Here is a 7,250-nt window from a genome sequence, read left to right on the forward strand (position 1 = left end):
CAAGTCGCGCTCGCGCGGCCGCCGCCACCGCCGCCATCCTCCGGCTCCCCGGCGGCTCGGAGAGTGGGAGGCGCCCGGCTGGACTGGGGGCCGCCTCCCTGCGCGCCAGCCGCTCGCAACGGGAAAGAGGAACGGGCGGCGCACGCCCCAGCAACCGTCGCCGAGCGGCCCGCACTGGAGGAGCCGCGGCCCAGCTAAGGCGCAGCGCAGAGACTGGGTCCCGCTGCCCTGACTCTGCCCCACAGCCAGGCTCGCCCGCCCTGACCCCGCCCAGAATGCGGTGATGGACAGACGGGTGGCCCCGCCCTCCATGCAAAGCTTCTGGCACCAATCAGAAGACGGCTCCTCCTCCCGCACGTGGCCTGTGGACGCTGGAGAAGAGCAAGTGCACCTTTTTCTGGCTGGGGCGGGTGCCCTTTGAATGAGTGGACGTGACCTTCGTTGGTGTTGTACAGACAAAGTAAACAAACAAACAAATCAATCTCAGCTTTGAGGACGTTTTGAAACAAACAAACAAACAAAAAAACCGTTTACGGGGGCGAAGGACCGAACAAAACACCTTGAAGACTGAAGCCAACTTGATCTGATTTATCCTGGGGTGGGAAGCACAAAATTGGAAAAACGAAGGAAAAATCCAGTCTGACCTTCTTGGGTAGAGCCAAAGCTGAGGGGCAAAGACAGTGTTCTCCCTGAAACACTGCCTTCAGGCCCAACGGCTAGCCAGATTATGCAGACTGCCAATTTCTTTACCTTTTTGGATTTTTAGTTTCCTTGCCCATAATGTTGAAACTAAGTCTCCAGGGCAATAGCTGCTTTAAAATCTTAAGGTTTCTCTAAATGGAATTTGACAGAATCCTCAGTACCTTCCTGTGTGTGGTGCTTGGGCCAGTCGGTTCTGACCTTCCCATTTGGAGGATTCCCGAAGCCTTGTCTGCGTGGAAAAACAACAGTGAGTTTGTATAAACTGCAGAAATGAATACCTTGTTGCTGTTTTTTCCTTTTTGTATTTCCACTGAGTCATTTATGTAGTGATTTTAGTCCTTGTTTCAAAAGATGTGGGAAGAAAAAGAGAGTAAATGTTTTGCCTGAATGTTTATTTGCCACATAGGTGCTTGGTTCCCATCGTGGAGGTCAGAAGGGGGCATCAAATCCCTTAGAACTGGAATTATGGGGCTAGCTGCCACATGGGGTGCTGGGAATCAAGTCTAGTTTTTCTGCAAGAGCAGAGTGGTTCTTAACCACTAAGCCTCAAATTGGGTTTGTTTTTCTTTGGTGGGGATGTTTTGTTTTGTTTTATTGGCTTTTGGTTTTTCCATAAAGGGTTTCTCTGTAGGTTTGAAGCCGGGCGATGGTGGCGCACGCCTTTAATGCCAACACTTGGGAGGCAGAGGCAGGCGGATCTCTGTGAGTTCGAGACCAGCCTGGTCTACAGAGCTAGTTCCAGGACAGACTCCAAAGCCACAGAGAAACCCTGTCTCGAAAAACCAAAAAAAATAAAATAAAATAAAATAAAAATAAAAAATAAAATGAAGCCTGTCCTGGAACTCTGTAGACCAGGCTGGCCTTGAACTCACAGAGATTTGCCTGCCTCTACCTCCTGGGATTAAAGGTGTCCGCTGCCACCACAGGGCTCAAATTGGGGTATTTTTATTATTATTATTTATTTATTAAAAATTTCCACCTCCTCCCATTTCAAATTGGGTTTTTAAAAAAGAGAACTGAGGCCCTCTGAGCCGGCTTGCCTGTAGTTCCCAGCTTCTGGAGGGACTGAATCAGGAGGAGCCTTTAGAATTCAAAGTCAGCCTGAGATATAACAAAAGCCTATTTCAATAATAAGAAGGAGAAGACGAAGGAGAGGAGGAGGAGGACGAGGAGGAGGAGGAGGAAGAAATGTATACACATAATATACTTGTATAGCTTTTATATAAAATATCCTGTGTGACATCATTTGGTTAAATTTCTTTTCCCTGCACATGTTAGCAGCCATCCCAGACTGAAATCGGTTTTCAGCCATAGCAGGAAAAAAGCTGCGCCATTTAAAAATGCCGGCTTTCTGGGCTGTCCTGCCAGGGCAAACTACGACTCTTTTACGCAGGCGGTTCGTGCGGTTTGCAAGCACAGGCTGCTGAAGCTTGCTTGTTGGCAGGAACCTTGAAACACTGTAGACTTGCGGCACTGAATGCGGCTCTGGCAGGTACCTCAGCCACAAGGTTGGAATGGCAGAAAGCTAAGGAATGGGCTACATCTAGCCGGCAAAGCCACGGCTTTAGTCCTACTGATATTGTTTGGTACATTAAAGACTCATGTGGTCAGAAAAAGAGAGATATACAGTAAAGAGAGATTCAAAGACAAAGCAAATTTCTAAATGGTTTACAGTGTGTTGAAAATATATGCAGACTAAAAGTTAAAGTTCTAAAAGTAAAAAACAAAAATAAGGAAGAAAGAGAGTAGTTCCCACTCTCTTTAATCCCAACACTTGGGAGGGAGAGGGAGATTGACCTCTGTGACTTCAAGGTGTGGTAGCACACGCCTTTAATCCTGAATGCCTGGGAGGCAGAGACAGGCGGCTCTCTGAGAGTTCAAGGACAGCCTGGTCTACAGACCAGGTCAAAGATACAGAGAACCTGTCTCAAAAAGCAAAAAAGTTAAAAGTAAAAATAAATGAAATAGAGGTTAAAATAAAGCTGCACAAAGATGGAAAATACACAGAGAATTTTGATACTGTATGCTATTATGCTCTGTTTGAATTGTTTGAATGCTGAGGAAGGAGCAACAGCTGCTAAAAGATATTTGTTTATAAATGCTGCTGAACTAATCCAACACAGATATTTTGAAAATGCTTTGACTTTGAAATTTGGATCTAAGGGCATGATGCTTTGGAAAGGAATTTCTTGTTTTGTTTTCACAGAGGATGAGACCCTGTTCATTTCTTCTATTCCGATATGGTATGATGGACCACGCCCTCCTGAAAGGTTGCTGTGTACATCTTCAGAAAATTGCTTTGCTCAACTGCCAACTGAGATGAAACTAGCACACAGGTTATACTATGAAAGACTTAATTAACGACGCCCCCATTCAGCAGGAAGCAGTTTGGAGAGAAAAAAACTGCGCCCATGTTCCCAAATATGGTTTATAAATGTTCTTTTACATTTAAAGGGGGATATGATATAGATATGAATAATTTGCATTGATATGGATTTTGCTTTAGTGATATAAATTTAAGGTCCATTTTGTTATATGTATATGGATTTCTGCTCTTGATTAAGGTATTGTGATTGTGTAGTTTATGTAAAAATGTAATGTATATAGGTTGTTAATAGATAGTCATAATAGTCAAGTTTGTAGTCATGTTAGTTAAGATTTTCTAGATGTACATAGATATATTTTAGATAGGCATTCTTCATATCTTTCAAAGACTGCAGAATATGGCATTTAATGTTTTAATAACTTAGGGTTTTTCATGACAATGAGACACTCTGCTCCTGGCAGCACCAATCTACTTCAAGAGGAAGATGGGCATCGAAGAGGATCCTTATGGAATTTGATAGCCATTTGGGCAAGAAACTGCTCTTGCCTGGACTGATGCATAAACTGGACACAAAGAACGCGCAGAGAGAGGACTGCTGAACTTGCCTAAAGGTGAGATGGTCGTTTGGGGTTCCTGATTCATGAAAGAGTCTGCGAGACATTCTGCAGGACACAACAGATAGTGACTGAACTGCCTTTGAAATTTCCTGCTTCATGGAAATGTCTGCTAGAAACTATGGGCCTGTAGGCCGAAGATGGATTCCCCAACGGTACAAAGAAACTTTGAGTGACTATCCAGGCAGCACTGTCATTTCTAGAGTTTTGGATTTCTTGTTTGCTTAGGTAATATTATATCCTTTTGGAGTCTTTGATGGAGTTAAAGAATATATAGATAGTTATAGTTTTCCTTAGTTATGAAAAAAGATAAAATAGATGTAAATACTGTAACTTTTACTTGATAACTATTTTGTTATATGTAATTTTGCTATGTTAAAGTTAAAGCCTTTCTTTTTTGTTTAAACAGGAAAAGGGGAAATGATGGAGGAGGGTCCTCTTTCTATCTGTTGTTTCATTGGTTAAATAATAAAGAAACTGCTTGGCTCTCATAGGTTAAAATATAGGTCGGTGGAGTAAAGAGAACAGAATGCTGGGAGGAAGTGAACTCAGACTTGACAGCTCTGCTCTCTGGAGCAGATCCAGGCAGACGCACGCACACAATGAAGCAAGCCGCCAGGTCAGACATGCTGAATCTTTCCCAGTAAAACTGGGGCTACACAGATTATTAGTTGATCGGGATATCAGAATTAGCCAGTAAGGGCTAGAGCTAAAGGATCAAGCAGTGTTTAAATGAATACAGTTTGTGTGTTGTTATTTTGGGGCATAAGCTAGCCAGGCAGCCGGGGTGCTGGGGACGCAGCCCCTCTGCTCTTACTACAACAGCTGAGAGTCTCAAAAGAGCCAATATGTGTTTGAAAGTACTTTGGAATCACTGTCTTACCTATCACAAAATAATATTATGCATATTGTCTGTAGCAGAGTGCGATACTGTGCAAAATAGAATATGCAAAAATTGGTGGACTTGATTTCACTATTTTGTACAATTAAATTGCATCGCTAACACTTAAAGTATCATTAAAAGTCGTCACTATATGTACATCACCATAATGGCTTGACTGGATAAGCATATATAGAAAGACCAGAGGTTATTTGAAATCTTTGATATTTAAAAGTTTTTTTTTTAATGAACTTTTCTTTAACACTTTGAACAGTCTTTGGTGTCCTAAACAGGCTTCAATGTGTCACAGAAATCCCTCATGCTAGTCAGCTGATGAGCAGAGCCCTGTGTTGTAGTTAACATAGATTTTTAGAATCATTTTCTTTTCCAAAAACAGCTGAGACAGAATGTCAGCACCTGCTAATAAAAATAACTCGATTCTTGTTTAACAAATTAGTATAAAGTTATTAATAAGAGATTACATATATGTATTATATTGTACTCTCAATTAACTTTGGCTTGCAAACAATCTTTTAATTAAAAAAAAAAAGAAAACTGGGGGCTGGAGAGATGGCTCAGAGGTTAAGAGCTCTGGCAGCTCTTCTAGAGGTCCTGAGTTCAATTCCCAGCAACCACATGTGGCTCACAACCATCCATAATGAAATCTGGTGCCTTCTTCTGGACTGCAGGAATACATGCAGGTAGTACTTTGTATACATAATAAATAATTTTTAAAAAGAGAAAGAAAACCAACATCTTGGTCCTGAGAGATAGATTAGTCTATAAACTATTTGCCACACAAACATGCAGACTAGAGTTCGGGTTCCACAGTCTCCAGCACATGTAAAAATACAGGCATGGTAGTATGGTTTGTAATCCTAGCTCCAAGGAGATGGGCATAGGAGGATTCCTGAGACTCACTGAGCCATCCTATCCTAATCAGGGAGCTGGAGGACTCAATGAAGAGACTCCTGCCCCAAAATTAATAAAAAAATAATCTGGCAGGCTCCTAAGGAATGACAGCCAATATTGATCTCTGGTCTCCACATGTATGTACAGATATGTGCACACATAAATGAGCAAACATACTTACACACACACACACACACACACACTTACTTTCAAAATGCTTAGCATAAAACAAGCAGAACCTATGTTATGTTTTTCCTGCATTCTAAAGAAACTTCTTAGATTCCAAAGTATTATAAAAGGCTTTACCGGGGCCATACTGTTGCAAAGATTTAAAAGTTAGTGGAGATAGTGTCATGGGCCCAGTACCAAGGGGATGTCCCAGCCTATAGCAGTGAAAAGGAGCTTGGGAAAAAAAATAGCTCTCTGCTACATAATGCATGGGTTCTTTCCTCCACTGCCTGTGCACCATCCTCCAGTCTCCTGCCACTTTCACAACTCCCTGCGGTAGAGCGTGAATGATTAAACAGTAGCAGGAGACATTTCCCTGCACCACCTCCTCCCTCAAGGGCAGCCAAAAGCTCCAGTAGAGGCAAACCCTGTATTTTAGGCCCGGATTGTATAAATCTCTCAAGTACAGAGGGCTCTAGCCTACTCCATCTTTAACTCCCCACAGTGACTGCATCACTAGAGCTGAGACAGTCTGTAGGCAGGCAGTTATAGGCTGGTGTGGATCAGAATGGCAGGTAGCAGTCATTAATGTATGCCCTACATTACCACTGACTTAGCTAACTATTATCACCATGCCAAGTTTGTTGCTCTCTATATTGTACTGCCAAAGCAGTCTATAAGTGGCCAATACCCTTAGGGTGACATCTGAATGACCCTGGCCCCCAGTTAGGGCAGGTGGGAAAGAGGTCAGAAACGCAGGATTACCTCTAGCTGGGAATGAGAAAGCAAACTGGGTGGTGAGAGCTACTGGTCAACCTACCACACCCTCTGTTTCCCAGAAGCCAGATGCTCTTTGGCTGAACTCTAGAGCTCCAAGTCTGAACCGATAGGTTTTTGGAACATAGCCCTGAGCAGGGTCATCCCTGGTACACAGAAACATTAGGATGCATCCGGACCCCCATGGAAGATTGGCTCCACACTAATGATGTCTTAACTACACACTAGTGTAATGTCTTAACACTAGAGACACAAAGTTAACCCACGGACCCTGCCCTCCAAACCGTATGTCCTGCAGTCGCCATTCCTAGACAGAAAGAAATGGTTCAAGTACAGCATATTTGCACACTACAGCCAAGGGATGGAAGTTGGGTAAAGAACAAAGATGCAATCCCACGTCTTGAGACAGCTGCCGTAGACACCTGTAGATATGCTAGGCTGCACGAGCCTGGATGAAGCAAAGGAGAACTTTAAGTATCCAAAGAACAGCAAGCATTTCACTAGCTGGAACGAAGAGGAGAAGACAAGGAAGTCTGAGAACCAGCTGGAAGAGCGGACTGGGAGAGAGGCCAGCTGGCTTGGCCGGCTGGGCAAGGATCCAAAAGGCAAAAGTGAATCGCTCTCCTAGGCAGCTGTAACATGGTCGTATTTAGGTTTTGAAAGGACAGGTTCTCTGGGGCAGCATTTTGGAGAATGGAGTGATAGGAGAGAGGAGAGCACACCTGTAGGGGTTGATGGAGGCTGGCAGGTAAGAGGGGGATCTAGAGTAGCTGTGAAGGCTGGTGACAGACTGGAAGAAGGAAGAGGTGAGGATGATGTGTGAGCTCTCTGGCCAGTGCTCCTCATGCCAGGTGTGAATATGGAGGGAAGG

Source organism: Microtus ochrogaster, linkage group LG3 (genome assembly GCF_000317375.1).
Source record: "Microtus ochrogaster isolate Prairie Vole_2 linkage group LG3, MicOch1.0, whole genome shotgun sequence".
NCBI classification, from domain to species: domain Eukaryota; kingdom Metazoa; phylum Chordata; class Mammalia; order Rodentia; family Cricetidae; genus Microtus; species Microtus ochrogaster.